This window comes from Ranitomeya variabilis, chromosome 4 (genome assembly GCF_051348905.1).
Source record: "Ranitomeya variabilis isolate aRanVar5 chromosome 4, aRanVar5.hap1, whole genome shotgun sequence".
In the NCBI taxonomy this organism is placed as follows: domain Eukaryota; kingdom Metazoa; phylum Chordata; class Amphibia; order Anura; family Dendrobatidae; genus Ranitomeya; species Ranitomeya variabilis.
In genome coordinates this window covers 686,892,342-686,911,974 of record NC_135235.1, presented here as the reverse complement: position 1 = coordinate 686,911,974, position 19,633 = coordinate 686,892,342, and the positions used below count along the sequence as shown (strand labels likewise).

The 19,633-nt window shown below is 46.2% G+C and overlaps 1 long non-coding RNA gene across 1 annotated transcript; it reads left to right on the top strand.

The window, feature by feature from the left end:
* Positions 1 to 90: 90 nt before the first annotated feature.
* Positions 91 to 17,045, top strand: LOC143767727 (uncharacterized). Its single transcript, XR_013213762.1, has 3 exons — positions 91 to 184; positions 425 to 752; positions 16,196 to 17,045. It is a non-coding gene; the product is annotated as an uncharacterized LOC143767727 (long non-coding RNA).
* The last annotated feature ends 2,588 nt before the right edge of the window (positions 17,046 to 19,633 follow it).

Here is a 19,633-nt window from a genome sequence, read left to right as displayed (position 1 = left end):
ACTTGTGTAATGAGAATGTTGGAGATGGCAGGATTAGAGCTGATCATGGATGTGACTTCTTCATCTGTCCGTGATTTATAATATTTGTTTCAGGGTGAAGATCTGACCCATATTAATACTACAGAGACATATGTGAGGGGTGATGAGGGGTGTAAAGAGGAGATTCCTACATATGACTACCCAGGTGAGAAGGAACCCCTAAGGCTAGGTTCACACTGCGTTTTGTACAATCCGATTAACGGATCTGTTAAACGCATGTCCAGAAATGAGCCAAATTTGGTGAAAATTTGGCTTCACGTTAACGCATGCGTTAACGCACTTGACTGCGTTTATGTCATTTTGATGTCCGTTCGTGAAGCATCCGTTTGTCTGCGTTCAGGCACTGTCAATAATGTTGTTCTCTTTTTTTTTGCTCTTTTGTCAGCGTTGGGTGTGTATGGAAAACATTCTCCATTTTGCAAGCATTGAGTGAAGTTCTGCTAGCAAGATGTTTGTGTCTGAGCTTGTTAGATTTCGCTTGATGCAGTTGCAACTTCGGCAGAGAAGGCGTATTTCCCAAAGGAGATATTGGATCCATGAAGTGAATTTTTTACGGAATACATATGGTGCCTTTCACACCCTGTATGTTCAGCTTTGGGATCATCCCTTTAAATTTCAACGTTATCTTCAGATGGCCATTGAGACCTTTGATGTTCTGCTCTCACTTTCCGTGATAGTATTTGTGCGGAGCAACGTTTAGTGGTGACTCTGAGGTAATTATGTTTTTTTAACATTGTTCTATTGAAAAAGACAGGATGTAATTTATCGTGGAGCATATCTCATATAATTATGTACACTTTTGCAATTGTCCGATTCCATTTTAACTTGCCTTTATTTTAGTTGTCCTTTAAAATCTTATCAATATGTCCATAGGGAAATAGCTATGGAGGATATCCACTAGATTAAAACATAACCTTTAATAAATATATAAAATACTCGGGTCCTAACAAAACACATACATAGACAGTGAAACAAAGTGCTAAAGTGAACCAGTGCTCAATATAAAAAAATTGGAACAGTCTTACCAATTTAAACGGACGAATGGAGGAAGTCTCACCAATTCTGTGGGGTAGGTGGTTCCAAGATAGATACAAAACGAGAGGAAACCGGGCCAAGGGTAGGGAATGGAATATTACCACTGTCTTCCCTGTGAACCCTTGAAGAGCTCCTGTCCTCACAAGGACAGGCCCCAAGTGAGCCCTGCTATGGACACCCACCAACCACAATATACCCTAATTGTCTCTTTTCTCCCTACGCGTTTCAACTCCAATAAAGGAGAATCATCAGGGGAGTTATATATAGGAAATACCAATGGGTCTCCTTAATAGTCCAGAAAAGACAGTCCATTAAAGTCCATACTGGTCCGTATACATCTATGCAAATTGGGTCCCGCAGTGGCTGGGAGTCCCACCAAAAGTCAGCAAAAACAATAGCTGTGTCCGCAGCTTAGAATGAATCCTCACATACTGACCGGAAAACCTCCCTTTTTATACATATATATTTGTCAGCTGTAAAAGTCTGTACCCCAATTAGAGAAGGAGTGGGGCTACATACCAAATCCTGGCTGCGTCCATTGTCTCGCCGCGCGGTAAACTATTTCCGGCAGCTGAGACGCATATGCGGCGCGCCCCCACACCGCCGCAGGGCCGAGGGGTGCCCGGAGCCGGGCCTCTGAGATCTCAGTCCTGGGGTTGTCACGGTGGCTAGACCCGGTCCGTGGCCCTGTCTGTCAGTGGGGGACGTCCGGTGCAATAAGTGGTGTTGTAACGGTGCAGGTCGCGGTAAATAATGAGGACACCAGGTTGCAGTCTCTTTACCTCTTTACTGAAGATGTTGGAGACCTCAGTCCAGAGCGCTGTTAACTGGGTTTTCAGAGACCGGCCGGTCCAACGACACATCAGGAGTTCCTCCTTACAGGTGGGAATCAGTATCTACCTTCTAGCGCTGTGTGTTGTAGTTCTTCCCTGCTGAGCTCCCGGGATAGTCCTCACAACTGTTTCTTTCTGTCTCTACTGTTCTTTCTCCGTCCTCCAGATGATATGGTAGGACGCACCCGTATGACGGGGTAGGCCTGGAGTTCTTCCAGGACCCTAGAGTCGCCCCTCTCCCACAGCTGCCTCCGTTGTCTGCTTAGGTGTTAAGTGAGACAGCCAACCTGTAATTAGCTGTCCTGCCGTGGTTTGCAATGTACTTAAAGTCTCTTACTTGCTCGGCGTTCCGGCCACCGACTATTTGCGCCTCAGAAGGATGTTGCCTAGGTCTAGCAGCAAGACCCCTTCTGGTATTTCTCCTTTTCTGTATTCCCGTTGTTTACTGGTTAGTTCTGCTCTGAGGAGTCTGCCAGGATCCCATCCCTGACAGGTCCTCTCACTAGCTCTTCCCAGCTACTTCTCTCCGTCTTCCTGTCCAACCCCCAGTTTTACCAGAGTTGTGAGGAGTGGCCTACTAGATAGGAGTGTGAAGTGAGGTGGCCGGAGTGTGAAGTGTGGTGTGAGTGTACCTGGTCAGAGAAACTCCTTTAGTGCAATCAGACGTACCACAGCTCCCCATAGTGGCGGAGCCACAGTACTGCAACAACCAGGACTCTGGGGTGCTGCACTCCCCCCCGGTTAAATCCAGTACTCCGGGACTGGGAAAACAAGAACAATAATACATGTTAACAGGAAACACACAAACTTTTGAAATAGCATAACAATTGAACATAACAAGGCTTCCCTTTACGGGAGGTGAGGATTCTTGAACGTTGCAAAAGTTAGGTCATGCACAGTTTATGACTCTCAGTTCAGTGATTAAAACAGCGGGGACCCCGGGTAAACAAAGGGGCCCCCCCTTTTTGAAAGTTTTTGAGCAATTCACCGTCCATTTAAAAACCTGTAACAAAAAGATATATATACAACATTTTCAATTAAATAGCAGCCCTTATTAATACCTCCAAAGTTTGTAGCGGAGGGGAGTTTGATTTTGAGTGCTGCGTGTGGACCTTCGCAGCGCAGGGGTTGCTATTGGCCTAACAGGGCCCGCTATGCTTGCTACCGCTGGTGTAGTGCGCTGTCTTCTAACTACACTTCTAGTGAGTCTGGGTAGCACTGGCAGGTTGGGGCTCTCAGAGCTGCTGCTATCAACAGTGGGTACGGCAGGCTCACTGATAGCAGAGGGAGGATTTGCCGGTTCAACGGTTGGCATGGCTTCTTCAGGCAAGGCTTGTTGAGGTTGCGGGGCCGGATGATCTGGTACCACCGTTGTTTCTGGTGGGTCCGGCTGTGGAAACGTTAGAACAGGTACCGCGATGGCCTGATTTATCTGAGTCCAGGACTGGGGAAAGTCACCAAGGACAGTATGGAACATCTTCTCCTTTTCTACCGGCGGGGAGATTTCTGGGGCCGTGCCCCTCTCTTTCAACTTATCGGGGCAGACCTTAAGGTGATCCCTGGATACCGCTGTTGAGGTCTCCCCTCTGTCCTTGCTGATGAGACAGACCTTAGTGTTGTCGAAGTCGGATGGCAAGATGGTATACGGTTCCGCTTCCCATTGGTCATCAAGCTTGTGTAACCTCCTCTTTCGTTTAAGCACTTGTTCACCAGGTGACAGGGGAATCGCAGGAGCGTGTTGATTGTAGTCCCTTTCTTATTTCTGCCTAGCCTGGGCGAGACTTCTCTCCACACACTCCTGTACTTCGCGGTATCTTCGCTGCCTTTCTGTATCCCAATCTGCCTCCGGCGAGGTATCTTCGGGTACTAGGACCCCCATGTCCAGATCAACGGGTAACCGACTAGACCTTCCTCGCATCAGGTACGCTGGAGTACAGTTGGTGGAACTTACTGGGATGTGGTTGTACATATCCACCAAGTCAGGCAACTTTGTCGGCCACAGGTTCCGTTCCTCCACAGGCAAGGTCTTCAATAAATCGATTACTACCTGGTTCATCTTCTCGCACATCCCGTTGGTTTGGGGGTGGTACGGTGTAGTTCTGATCTTCTTACACCCGTACAACTGGCAGAATTCTTGGAACACTTCCGCTTCGAATGCAGGCCCCTGATCGGTCAGTACTTTCTCTGGGTAGCCATGGGGTCTACAAAAGTGCTGCTGGAAGGCCCTGGCGGCAGTCCTAGCTGTTAGATCCTTGACAGGCACAACCACCAAAAACCTGGAGTAGTGGTCCACGATGGTAAGGGCGTAGATATAGCCCGACCGGCTAGGCGTCAGCTTCACATGATCCAGCTCGACCAGTTCGAGCGGCCGTTTGGTGATGATAGGCCGCAGGGGAGCCCGTTGACTGTCACGGTCCTTCCTTCGCAGACTACACGGACCACACTCTCGACACCACTTCTCAATGGTTCTCTTCATGCCAATCCAATAGAACCTCCCTCGGAGCAGCTTCTCCAGCTTCCTCCATCCGAAGTGTCCGGCTCCATCATGGTAGGCTCCCAGAACCATGGGCGCATCTCGCCTTGGCACCTCTATCTGCCACACCAATTCATGAGTACGTGGGTCGATGCTCCTCCTGCACAACTTGCCATCATGGATAAACAGTTTGCTTCTCCCCTTCCACAGCTGTTGAGTTTCTTGTGGATCATCTGGGCCAGGGTGCAACCCAGCCTGCGTCAAGAGTTCCTTCACCTGACGGACCGCGGGGTCACTATCCTGGGTTTCTGCCCATCCGTGGTGGGGCAGGGGATTCAGCGTGGCATCCGGTTGGTTCTTGTGCCTGTTCTTCACATGGTGAGAGTTCTGAGTGGCTTTGGGGCGATGGAAGGCAGGCAGCTCCACCTCTTCAAGTGCCTCCGGGTCTTCTCCCACTTCTGGTAGATTGGGCATTCGGGACAGAGCATCGGCATTGGCATTCTGGTGTCCTGCCCGATATTTGATGGTGAAATCATAGTTGGACAGCCGGGCCATCCACCGCTGTTCCAAAGCCCCGAGTTTGGCAGTATCCAGATGCGTTAGCGGATTGTTGTCCGTGAAGACGGTGAATTTCGCAGAGGCCAGGTAGTGCTTAAATCTCTCTGTCACTGCCCAGACAAGGGCAAGGAATTCCAGTTTGAAGGAACTGTAGTTGTCAGGGTTCCTTTCCGTGGGACGGAGTTTCCTGCTGGCGTAAGCGATCACCCTTTCTTTGCCGTTCTGAACCTGGGACAGCACGGCTCCTAATCCCACATTACTGGCATCTGTGTACAGCACAAACGGTTGATCGTATTCGGGGTAAGCCAGTATCTCTTCTCCCGTCAGTGCCGACTTCAAACAGGTGAAGGATTCCTCCAGCTCTTCGTTCCAATCAAAGGGGGTTTTCCTCCCCTTGGTCTTCTTTGGTTGGCCCACCAGCAGATTTTGCAAGGGTGCGGCCTTCTTGGTGAAATCCTTAATGAATCTCCGATAGTAACCTACCAACCCGAGGAACTGCCGGACTTCGTGGAGGTCACTGGGCTTTGGCCAGTCCTTGATCACTGTGACCTTGTCGGAGTCTGGGGCCACTCCTTCAGCGCTCACCACATGGCCCAGGTACTGCACTTTAGGTTTCAGCAGATGACACTTGGACGGTTTCACTTTTAGGCCGAAGTTGGACAAGGCTTCGAACACCTCGGCCAGGTGCTTCAGATGGTCTTCGTAGGTTTTAGAGAAGACTATGACGTCATCCAGATATAGCAGTACGGTTTCAAAGTTCAGGTGTCCCAGGCAGCTCTCCATCATCCTCTGGAACGTTCCGGGAGCATTGCACAATCCGAAGGGCATGTAGTTGAACTCACAGAGGCCCATTGGCGTCGTGAAGGCCGTCTTCTCTTTGTCCGCCTCCGCCACAGGAACCTGCCAGTACCCACTGGTGAGATCTAAGGTAGAGAAGTAGTTAGCAGATTTTAAAGCAGCCAGAGATTCCTCTATCCTGGGCAGTGGGTATGCGTCCTTATGTGTAATGCGATTCAACTGCCTGTAATCAACACACATCCTCATTGTACCATCTTTCTTTTTAACGAGGACTAACGGAGCTGCCCAGGGGCTACAGCTGTCTCTCACCACCCCAGCCTCCTTCATTTCCCGCAACATGTCCTTGGCACACTGGTAATGAGCTGGGGGTACAGGGCGATATCTCTCTTTTATGGGTCGGTGATCTCCCGTGGGGATGTGATGTTGGATCCCTTTCACCTGCCCAAAATCTGAGGGGTGTTTGCTGAATACCTGCTCGTACTCGTGTACTACCCTGTAAGCCCCCTGTATTTGATGAGATGGGGTAGAGTCAGTGCCCACATGCAATTCCCGACACCAGTCTTTCGAGTGCTCTGCAGAACCTTTGTTCTCCGCCACGTTTGACGGGACCAAGGGTCCAGGTGTCTGTATTACACTATTATTGACAGTGAACAGTTTGGCGAGTGTGGTATACTTGGTTAGGTGGACCTCTTCCTCCCCACAATTGAGGACACGTACGGGCACTCTCCCCTGTCGGACGTCGACCACCCCCCGGGCTGTCAGAACAGTAGGCCTATTGTCTGAATATACAGGTTCTACCAAGGCCTGGTAGTCCCTACCCCTGAGGCCTATGGCTGCTCGACACCATATTAACATTTCACTCTTGGGAGGTATCGCGATGGGGTTTGAATCACTTACAGTGACACGACCAATCTCACCACCAGTCAGCTCTACCTGCTGTCTCTGCATCAGAGCTCTGATTTCCTTCTGCAGGGCACGTTGCTCACTGTGGCCAGCGTTTTCTGCCACCTGTTGCAACAAAACAATCACTTCTGCAAGACAATTTTCTATAACATTAGTACCAAGAGTCATCATGGGATTACATTCTCGACGATCAATATCTACAATCACAATCCCTTGGGCTTTCAATTCCACCCGCCCCACTTTGATGGTGACCTCCTTATACCCCACTTGTGGCAACGGCTGACCATTACTGGCGATTATGGTGAAATCATCGTCAGGGCCACGAGTAATATCAGCGTCCTCCCAATACCGTTTGTAGAGCACGTAAGGTATAGTCATCACCTGAGAACCGGTGTCCAGCAAAGCATTCAAGGGGATTCCATCAATCACTACAGGGAGAACTGGTCGTCCTCCAATATACTTGGTTCTCCAATGCTGCGGGCCTGACCGTCCTACTCCTGGGGGTTGGCCCTTTGCCCCAGGGGTTGCTCGTTTAAAGGACAGTACCTTGCAAGATGGCCCACCTGGTGACAGCGGCGGCAGATGGGTCGTCCATCCTGGTGGAAGCGGTCGTCGGGCCGGCTCCTGGTCGGCGGAGTCCTCCTCTGTCGCATCCAAGGGACATCCTCCGGGCTGGAAGCCAACTGGATCTTCTCTTTGGGGGCCTCCTGTAGGGACTGCACCGTCCGGGCCAGGGCAGCGACGCTCTTAGTTAGCTCTTGCATCTGGAGCCGAAGTCCTGCGGGGGAGTCGTCCTCGAAGCTCTGGGCGTCGGCCTCCGCGGCAACTGGGGTATCCGATGCCACCTCCTGGTGGTAGGTGAGAGCGGGGCGCCTGGGTGTTACTGCGCGGCTGGGCTGTCGCTCCTGCAATGCCTGGATAGCTTTATCTTTAAACTGCACAAAAGTCAAGTCTGGATTTTGCATAGCCAGGAAGTGCAATTGGCCCCGCTGGTGACTGCACAGGAGCCCCTCAATGAACCGCTCCTTCAGGATTTTATCTTCATCCTGCATGCTGCCGGGGTCACTCTGCTTAATGGCCCGCATCGCTTCCTGGAGATTAAGGGCATAGTCCCGCAAGCTATCCTGTGACCTTTGTTTGCATCCATAAAAAATCAGTTTAATTTCTGTAGCAGTGCGAGTATCAAAGGTGGCTTTAAGCTTGGCAAAAATCTGTTGTGCAGTTCCTTTATCCTCAGCGGGCCAGGATTTCAATTCTCTAAGAGCCGCCCCAAAGAGTTGGCCGGTTATCATATGGACTTTCTGGGGCTCGGTTAGGGGATAGAACTCGAGCAGGCTGCAGAGCCCTTCTTTAAAGTCAGTGAATGTATGCGCCTCCCCAGAGTATCGTGGGAGCCAGGTCGCTCCGGGCAGGTAGGGCATGGAGAAGGGCATTATGGCTTTTGCGTTAGCGGCGGTGTCCGACTGGCTGATGGGGGCAGCGGGCCCTGCGGCAGCCAGTGGCGGTATTAGGGCTGCGGCTTCGCCCGCTGCGGGGACCGGAGCTGCCCCTGCGTCCGCGGCTGCGACCGCCACCTCCTCTCCTCCCGACTCAGACATGGCTGTCCCTTCCTCCCACTAACCTGCTGGGGGTCGGAGTTCCTCTTCCGGGATTGGCGCGTTACCGCGCTTTCCGTTCCGCGCTTCTTTTGGCTGATCCCGCCCACGTAGCTAAGGCGCCTCCCTCCGCGCGCGGCAATGGCGAATTTTGGCGGTAACTCTCCGCGGCAAGCAGTAGCACACAGTTCTCTCAATAAAGTACAGTCCAAGCACGATAAATCACAGTCTCTAGGCACACATGACCTGATTCTTCAGGCTTAAGTAGATCCTGTTCGTGACGCCAAGTCTGCGGCGCGCCCCCACACCGCCGCAGGGCCGAGGGGTGCCCGGAGCCGGGCCTCTGAGATCTCAGTCCTGGGGTTGTCACGGTGGCTAGACCCGGTCCGTGGCCCTGTCTGTCAGTGGGGGACGTCCGGTGCAATAAGTGGTGTTGTAACGGTGCAGGTCGCGGTAAATAATGAGGACACCAGGTTGCAGTCTCTTTACCTCTTTACTGAAGATGTTGGAGACCTCAGTCCAGAGCGCTGTTAACTGGGTTTTCAGAGACCGGCCGGTCCAACGACACATCAGGAGTTCCTCCTTACAGGTGGGAATCAGTATCTACCTTCTAGCGCTGTGTGTTGTAGTTCTTCCCTGCTGAGCTCCCGGGATAGTCCTCACAACTGTTTCTTTCTGTCTCTACTGTTCTTTCTCCGTCCTCCAGATGATATGGTAGGACGCACCCGTATGACGGGGTAGGCCTGGAGTTCTTCCGGGACCCTAGAGTCGCCCCTCTCCCACAGCTGCCTCCGTTGTCTGCTTAGGTGTTAAGTGAGACAGCCAACCTGTAATTAGCTGTCCTGCCGTGGTTTGCAATGTACTTAAAGTCTCTTACTTGCTCGGCGTTCCGGCCACCGACTATTTGCGCCTCAGAAGGATGTTGCCTAGGTCTAGCAGCAAGACCCCTTCTGGTATTTCTCCTTTTCTGTATTCCCGTTGTTTACTGGTTAGTTCTGCTCTGAGGAGTCTGCCAGGATCCCATCCCTGACAGGTCCTCTCACTAGCTCTTCCCAGCTACTTCTCTCCGTCTTCCTGTCCAACCCCCAGTTTTACCAGAGTTGTGAGGAGTGGCCTACTAGATAGGACCACCCCCCCTGGTGGCCGGAGTGTGAAGTGTGGTGTGAGTGTACCTGGTCAGAGAAACTCCTTTAGTGCAATCAGACGTACCACAGCTCCCCATAGTGGCGGAGCCACAGTACTGCAACAACCAGGACTCTGGGGTGCTGCACATATACCGGAAGTAACGACATCATTGTAAGAGGTCGCTTCCGCCCACCATGTTTTCGAAGTCTTCGCTGATCCGAGGGAATATCAAGGATGCAAAATACTGTTTATGGTGATACTCATATAGATAGAGTGTGAGTGTTCTGGTGCCCTAATGCCGCTGTGGACACATATTTCCGGTCCACAAATATAGTCAGTGGCCAGCGTTCATACGGGGCAAAACAGGTGTCCACGCCATCTTGCGTGTGTCAATTCTGGCGGACACCATATATATAAAATGCAGATGATTAATACAGCGGTGCCATCTTGTGTGCGCCATAATAGCCCTCTGCTAGGGTACTCCTACATCACTATAGGAGAAATGTCCTTTATGTCGAGCTCCATATTACCGGAGCTCGGCGCCCTGATAAAGGATCATAGTTGCCAGTGTGGATACGTCTTTTCTCACCATTAGATGAGCCTAAATAAGACAGTAATGTAAATTAATATACACCATATTATGTGTCATTCAAATGTAATTTCATGACAGACACTATATATGAAAAATGATAGACTGTTATGACTACATATCTTATGAACGCCCCAGCAGTCGATTACCAAAATGTCCATATGTCTATCTCAAAAAGATGTATCTTTAGATTTACCAAGGATTAGTGTGTAGCAAAAGAGAGGGAGAAGGGAAAAGAGAGGGAGAGGGATATACTTTACTTTATGGTCCCACCCAGTAAACGAAGTGTATAACCTTCCCACCAATAGATCCTAAGATATCAGAAAAATAAAAAATGGATGACCAATTGTGATAGATATCATATTGACCATAGTGATGGTACAAAAAGCATCCATATTCAATTTATAAGAAGGATATACAGGTCCTTCTCAAAAAATTAGCATATAGTGTTAAATTTCATTATTTACCATAATGTAATGATTACAATTAAACTTTCATATATTATAGATTCATTATCCACCAACTGAAATTTGTCAGGTTTTTTCTTGTTTTAATACTGATGATTTTGGCCTACAACTCCTGATAACCCAAAAAACCTGTCTCAATAAATTAGCATATCAAGAAAAGGTTCTCTAAACGACCTATTACCCTAATCTTCTGAATCAACTAATTAACTCTAAACACATGCAAAAGATACCTGAGGCTTTTAAAAACTCCCTGCCTGGTTCATTACTCAAAACCCCCATCATGGGTAAGACTAGCGACCTGACAGATGTCAAGAAGGCCATCATTGACACCCTCAAGCAAGAGGGTAAGACCCAGAAAGAAATTTCTCAACAAATAGGCTGTTCCCAGAGTGCTGTATCAAGGCACCTCAATGGTAAGTCTGTTGGAAGGAAACAATGTGGCAGAAAACGCTGTACAATGAGAAGAGGTGACCGGACCCTGAGGAAGATTGTGGAGAAGGACCGATTCCAGACCTTGGGGAACCTGAGGAAGCAGTGGACTGAGTCCACTGTGTGCAGGAAATGGGCTACAGGTGCCGCATTCCCCAGGTAAAGCCACTTTTGAACCATAAACAGCGGCAGAAGCGCCTGACCTGGGCTACAGAGAAGCAGCACTGGACTGTTGCTAAGTGGTCCCAAGTACTTTTTTCTGATGAAAGCAAATTTTGCATGTCATTCGGAAATCAAGGTGCCAGAGTCTGGAGGAAGACTGGGGAGAAGGAAATGCCAAAATGCCTGAAGTCCAGTGTCAAGTACCCACAGTCAGTGATGGTGTGGGGTGCCATGTCAGCTGCTGGTGTTGGTCCACTGTGTTTCATCAAGGGCAGGGTCAATGCAGCTAGCTATCAGGAGATTTTGGAGCACTTCATGCTTCCATCGGCTGAAATGCTTTATGGAGATGAAGATTTCATTTTTCAGCACGACCTGGCACCTGCTCACAGTGCCAAAACCACTGGTAAATGGTTTACTGACCATGGTATTACTGTGCTCAATTGGCCTGCCAACTCTCCTGACCTGAACCCCATAGAGAATCTGTGGGATATTGTGAAGAGAAAGTTGAGAGACGCAAGACCCAACACTCTGGATGAGCTTAAGGCCGCTATTGAAGCATCCTGGGCCTCCATAACATCTCAGCAGTGTCACAGGCTGATTGCCTCCATGCCACGCCGCATTGAAGCAGTCATTTCTGCCAAAGGATTCCCGACCAAGTATTGAGTGCATAACTGAACATTATTATTTGATGGTTTTTTTGTTTGTTATTAAAAAACACTTTTATTTGATTGGACGGGTGAAATATGCTAATTTATTGAGACAGGTTTTTTGGGTTATCAGGAGTTGTAGGCCAAAATCATCAGTATTAAAACAATAAAAGACCTGACAAATTTCAGTTGGTGGATAATGAATCTATAATATATGAAAGTTTAATTGTAATCATTACATTATGGTAAATAATGAAATTTAACACTATATGCTAATTTTTTGAGAAGGACCTGTATATAGGAAAACTGATAAAGGTTTAGACAAATATAAAGGAGGGGGCCAGTATGGAGGATGCTGTAAGTAACATGAATGATAGGTCCCAAGAAAGAAAAAGGGAACTACTTTCAAGGCTCCAAATGGGTTCAATATCCAAAATGGGACATCCATTAGATATTGCCACTGAAAGTAACTATAAGTAGGAGCAATGGCTCCATTACTATATGATATACTTCAATATGACTTATTTTGTTTTCTTTGGCTGTTTCTATAGCTCAAGGCCTACGACCGAATCCAGACACAGAGATGGAATATAGATATAAAAAAGCCATGTGAGATTTCCGACAAAAGCAACCAACAAATGGCTCCTGTTCATGAAATTAGCAATCCCTATTAAGATGGTGAGGTATAATAAAATGACAGGGGAATGTATATAGGAGGGAGGGGAGAAGGGGGGGGAAGAGAAATACTTTTTATGCCCTGCCTAAGGTCCACAAGGGCCTGGACCCTCTGAAGGGTAGGCCCATCGTGTCTGGCATAGGGAGTATCGGACAAAACATCGGTATTTACCTTGATGATGTCCTTAGACCCTTTGTATTATCACTCCCGTCGTATGTCAGGGACACGATGGACCTACTCCGTAAACTAGAGGGCATCTCTCTGGAACCTGGCACATTGCTTGCCAGCATTGATGTTGAGGCTTTGTACTCCTCAATCCCGCATGATTGCGGGATTGAGGGGGTGCGTCGCTTTCTCAGTACTAGGGGTTGTCAATTCAATGCCCATAACGAGTTCATCTTGACCCTCCTTGAGTTTGTACTCACTAACAACTATTTTACTTTTGATGGCAGGACCTTCCACCAGCTCAGGGGCACTGCTATGGGGAATCCCTGCGCACCCACCTATGCAAACCTGTTCCTGGGCTGGTGGGAGGATCGCATTGCCTTTTCAGACTCATATAACAATTACCTGGCCCATATTGATTTATGGGTCAGGTATATTGATGACATCTTTGTTTTATGGAAAGGGACAAGAGATGAGTTTAGTGAATTTGTTATGTCTTTAAACAGTAATGACGTGGGACTTAAATTCACATTTGATATACAGGATTCACAATTACCTTTCCTGGATGTCTTGATCTCCAAATCAAAGGACGGAGATCGCCTGGAGAGCACTATATACAGAAAGCCCACTGCAACTAACTCTCTCCTAAGATGGGACAGTAATCATCCCTATTCCCTAAAGAAGGGCATCCCAAAGGGTCAGTATCTGAGATTGCGGCGCAACTGTTCCAACCAGAGAGATTTTAAAATCATGGCCGATGACCTTAGGCTGAGGTTTTTGGCCAGAGGTTATCCGGATCGGATTTTGCGGGAAGCATTCCGGCATGCCAACCAACAGGAGAGGGAAAATCTCTTAACACCTCGAAGAGAGGAGACCGAACCCTCTAAAGTGACGAGACTAATTTGCACCTATGACAACGGTGCATCATCTGTCAAAAATATCATACGAAAACACTGGGGCATCCTAAAGATGGATGAGGATCTAAGGGATACCATGGGAAATGAACCAGTCATTACATATCGCAGAGCGAAGACATTAGGCGATCGACTTGTACATAGTCATTTCAGCACACCTAGGGAAACGACTTGGCTCCCACAGAGACCAGCGGGATTCTTTAGATGTGGTGGATGTGTGATGTGTGACTCAATGTGCACCGGAAAGGAATTCTTTAATGAAAACACACAACAGACTTTTAAACTAAAGAAGTTTATAAACTGTAAAAGCACGGGTGTCATTTATAGAGCCATCTGTCAATGTGGCATCACTTATGTTGGAAAAACAATAAGGGAGTTGAGGAGAAGGGTGGGGGAACACCTAGGTGACATACGAAATAAAAGAGACACCCCAATTGCTAAACATGTTAACAGCATGCATGGGGGAGATGTGAGAGCCATACGATTCATGGGGATTGACAGAATTGATATGCCAGTCAGAGGCGGTGACCTTGACAGACTGTTGCTCCAGAGAGAGGCCGGCTGGATTTTTATGCTGGACACTTGCCATCCTCAAGGCCTGAATGATCAGATCAATTTTGGATGTTTTCTATAAAATAATTCTCTTCCCCCCCCCCTTCTCCCCTCCCTCCTATATACATTCCCCTGTCATTTTATTATACCTCACCATCTTAATAGGGATTGCTAATTTCATGAACAGGAGCCATTTGTTGGTTGCTTTTGTCGGAAATCTCATATGGTTTTTTTATATCTATATTCCATCTCTGTGTCTGGATTCGGTCGTAGGCCTTGAGCTATAGAAACAGCCAAAGAAAACAAAATAAGTCATATTGAAGTATATCATATAGTAATGGAGCCATTGCTCCTACTTATAGTTACTTTCAGTGGCAATATCTAATGGATGTCCCATTTTGGATATTGAACCCATTTGGAGCCTTGAAAGTAGTTCCTTTTTTCTTTCTTGGGACCTATCATTCATGTTACTTACAGCATCCTCCATACTGGCCCCCTCCTTTATATTTGTCTAAACCTTTATCAGTTTTCCTATATATATCCTTCTTATAAATTGAATATGGATGCTTTTTGTACCATCACTATGGTCAATATGATATCTATCACAATTGGTCATCCATTTTTTATTTTTCTGATATCTTAGGATCTATTGGTGGGAAGGTTATACACTTCGTTTACTGGGTGGGACCATAAAGTAAAGTATATCCCTCTCCCTCTCTTTTCCCTTCTCCCTCTCTTTTGCTACACACTAATCCTTGGTAAATCTAAAGATACATCTTTTTGAGATAGACATATGGACATTTTGGTAATCGACTGCTGGGGCGTTCATAAGATATGTAGTCATAACAATCTATAATTTTTCATATATAGTGTCTGTCATGAAATTACATTTGAATGACACATAATATGGTGTATATTAATTTACATTACTGTCTTATTTAGGCTCATCTAATGGTGAGAAAAGACGTATCCACACTGGCAACTATGATCCTTTATCAGGGCGCCGAGCTCCGGTAATATGGAGCTCGACATAAAGGACATTTCTCCTATAGTGATGTAGGAGTACCCTAGCAGAGGGCTATTATGGCGCACACAAGATGGCGCCGCTGTATTAATCATCTGCATTTTATATATATGGTGTCCGCCAGAATTGACACACGCAAGACGGCGTGGACACCTGTTTTGCCCCGTATGAACGCTGGCCGCTGACTATATTTGTGGACCGGAAATATGTGTCCACAGCGGCATTAGGGCACCAGAACACTCACACTCTATCTATATGAGTATCACCATAAACAGTATTTTGCATCCTTGATATTCCCTCGGATCAGCGGAGACTTCGAAAACATGGTGGGCGGAAGCGACCTCTTACAATGATGTCGTTACTTCCGGTATATGCGTCTCAGCTGCCGGAAATAGTTTACCGCGCGGCGAGACAATGGACGCAGCCAGGATTTGGTATGTAGCACCACTCCTTCTCTAATTGGGGTACAGACTTTTACAGCTGACAAATATATATGTATAAAAAGGGAGGTTTTCCGGTCAGTATGTGAGGATTCATTCTAAGCTGCGGACACAGCTATTGTTTTTGCAGACTTTTGGCGGGACTCCCAGCCACTGCGGGACCCAATTTGCATAGATGTATACGGACCAGTATGGACTTTAATGGACTGTCTTTTCTGGACTATTATGGAGACCCATTGGTATTTCCTATATATAACTCCCCTGATGATTCTCCTTTATTGGAGTTGAAACGCGTAGGGAGAAAAGAGACAATTAGGGTATATTGTGGTTGGTGGGTGTCCATAGCAGGGCTCACTTGAGGCCTGTCCTTGTGAGGACAGGAGCTCTTCAAGAGTTCACAGGGAAGACAGTGGTAATATTCCATTCCCTACCCTTGGCCCGGTTTCCCCTCGTTTTGTATCTATCTTGGAACCACCTACCCCACAGAATTGGTGAGACTTCCTCCATTCGTCCGTTTAAATTGGTAAGACTGTTCCAATTTTTTTATATTGAGCACTGGTTCACTTTAGCACTTTGTTTCACTGTCTATGTATGTGTTTTGTTAGGACCCGAGTATTTTATATATTTATTAAAGGTTATGTTTTAATCTAGTGGATATCCTCCATAGCTATTTCCATATTGATTCTGAGGGTTTAGACACGGCAAGTTCTATTACAAGCCTTAGCTGCTTTCCAATATGTCCATAGTGCTAATTTTTTTTTTTTTTGACAGATATCTGGCTACCGGAGAATCTTTTGCGTCACTGCATTTTCAATTTTGACTGGGGAAATCAACCGTTTGCCAACTAGTTTGTGAAACTTGTGATGCCATTTGGAACAACTTACAACCACTTGTGCTACCAACCCCGACAACAGAAATGTGGCTATCGATTTCCAAACATTTTGAGGATGTGGCTAATTTCCCCAATTGTATTGGTGCCGTGGATGGCAAGCACATTCGGATTCAGAAACCAGTGCATAGTGGATCCCTCTACTATAACTATAAGAAATACTTTTCCATTGTATTGATGGCTATTGCGGATGGTAGATACCGTTTTGTTGCTGTGGATATTGGTGCATATGGACGGACGAACGATTCAAGAGTCTTCAAAGAGTCCAACATGGGGAAATGTTTGTACAGCAACAACTTCAACATACCCTCAGCACGACCTCTTCCGGGGACCGAAGGCCCAAGTTTGCCTTATATTTTAGTTGGGGATGAGGCGTTCCAACTCGGACACAATCTCCTAAAGCCGTACTCAAGCTGTAGTCTAAACTCCACAAGACGCATGTTTAATTATCATTTGAGCCGGGCAAGACATTATGTGGAATGTGAAAGATAGCCGTAGGCACTACTATTGATAGTGGTGCACAAGTAGGTGACCAAACCATATAATGTTATAGATAGACTTGGCAAACACGTGATGAGATGCAAGTGAGAATTTAATTCAGGAGAGTACATACAATAGACGTTTCGGTCATAGACCTTCATCAATGTACCTCTCTTAGAGAGATTACTTGTAAATAGATTTTAGGAGATTAACCCCATTTAGCATCAGGTTCAGCTCTGTATAAAAGCGATATATGGCACCAGAGATGTGTTGTCCGGACGCGGTATCCACCGCTCGTCCTGAGTGGACGAGCGGTGGATACTGCGTCCGGACAACACATCTCTTATTGTATGTACTCTCCTGAATTAAATTCTCACTTGCATCTCATCACGTGTGTGCCAAGTCTATCTATAACGTTATGTGGAATGTGCCTTTGGTATTTTGACCTTAAAATGGCGTATATTACTAACTTGCATGCAACTGCAACCTGAAAATGTGGACCGTGTAGTGAAGGCATGCATCTGCCTGCACAATTTTGTTTCCAGGCATGAACCCCAGGTGGTTGACCCTGATGACTGTGAGTCGAACCTCATGAGCATAGATTCGACAACTGTTCGGTCTACAGTTGAAATAATGAGGATTTGTGATGAATTTGCAATTACTTCATACATGAAGGTCTTGTTCCATGACAAGACAGACACGTGTGAAAATGTTGAAGCCTGTTTATATTGGTGCAATGTGTGGGGAAATTCCCTTTTTTTTTCTTTTTTTAAATTTGTTTATATTACCTTAATCAATTGTAAAAAGTTCAATCCATACAAGAATATGAAATGTTATAATAACAGTTAACTTTACTAAAAAATATTCTGAAGACATTGTGTGTCCAACCTGATTGTTGGTAAACATTTTAACATTTGAGATCCCATAGGGATGAACAAAAACATACACGATTAACTTGGGTCCAAAATTTTTTTTACACAAACAAAGTTTGGTGATTGTTTAAACAGTAGTTACAGACTGTGATATTGCGCGGGCGTATTGTCTGCCCAACTGTATGCTGGACTGCTACATTGCCTTTGAATTTCCATACTTTGTTCACCCTGGCCACTGTATTGTGGTTTGTATGACGGCATGTCCATGGTTCTTGATCTCGAGGAAGTGGGTTCCTGAGGGCCCAAAAATTCCTCGACTAGGTCATTTAATCTTTGCCTAAACATTACATTCCTGTGTGGCGGTATATTTTGGACTACAGGCACATATGACAAAATCAGAAACTTCCACTCATTGGCTGCATATACTGATTCACGGGATTTCAATTCCGTAATTTCCTGCCTTAAATCTCTGTGTTCACAGCGACACAGATCCTCTAACCGTTGAAGTCCATCTACAATTATGGCATCGACTTCATCTTTGGCAGATGATCACTTGCGTCAGCAGTGTTCTTGCAAACGGGCACTGACAATAGGAGCCACAGTACTACTCTCCATTGATCGTGGCTCGCTCAGGCCAGACACATCTTCAGCGCCCGTCTGTTGGCTTGTTTCCTGTAGAGATGGCTCAGGTTCCTCTACCTCTTGAGGCGCAGCAGTACTGCATATCGTTCTATATAAAAAAAATATATTATTTAAGAGATTTTAATTAAATACTTGTTCGTCTCTCACACCGAAGCTTTTTACTTATGAGCGCTGGGACATCGTTTTCTGTAGAAACAACAATTGCTCATTGGCACTCACTGGGGGTGTTTTGGCTGCTGCGGAAGTCCCGTACAAATCGATCTCTAATGGATCTCCACCGGGTATGGACAGCATTGGCTTCAAAGAAAAAAACAAAAAAAAATTATTTGACAGCTTGCAATCTTTACATTTTGCAAGTTAAGTTCAGCAATAATTACCAATTTTTTTCTTAGAGGATGCGGACTTATCCAAATTTCGTGGGTCCAACTGGCATATTATTTTCTCCCACAACTTCTGGTTTTTAGTAATATCGTGGTGGGAGCTGTCACTTTGATCCCATTTGGACAGATTCTCTTCCACTAGTGTTATTAGTGTCTCATTTTCAATGTCCAAGGGCTCTTCGTCAACCGTAATGTTCCTTCTTTTTTTGGCGGGCTGCTTGGACTATGTAAACACAAAACGTTATATTAAAATGTATACGTTCATTTTTGGTTGCATACCTTTATCTCATCACCAAAACTACATTATTATGAAGGACAGTTATCCTAATTTTTTTTCATTTTTACCACTGTTAACGTTTTATAAATTATATTGCAATGTTTAATCATTTATTTTTGTTGGTTGTCCTTGTACTGTTTGGTTTATGTTATATGTATGTAGTTTTTTAACCAGGGTTTTAAACGTTTGTTGTGTTATGTTTGTTTTGTATGTTTCATTTTTTAATAAAAAAAAAAAAAGGAACCAAATTAGTATTTTTTTTTGTTCATAAAGGAACATTTGGAGTGATTTTTACCGCTTCTAGGTGAGGTGAAGACAGGCGGTGAGGCTGATTTGTTTTTTTTCCTTTTTCAAAAACAACAACCTACGGTGTAGTAAAAAAAAAATTACAATTCTTGTATCAAGTCATTTATGTGTAAAAAGACACAAAATGTGTGGCATGTACCTTCTTGGACACTTTTGCAACTTTTTTGGGGGGTGGCCTGGCAGGTTCAAGATCAGAAGATTCCTATTTGCAATAAAGACATGATTACACATGATTACCTCAATACACTAGAGTGGCACACAACATTTATTGTGGCTTTTTAAATCGAAAGCCTACCGATTGCGATGAGAAGACTGCAGACACGCTGCTGCTGCTTGATCCCTCACTATCTGACATCTGTGTAC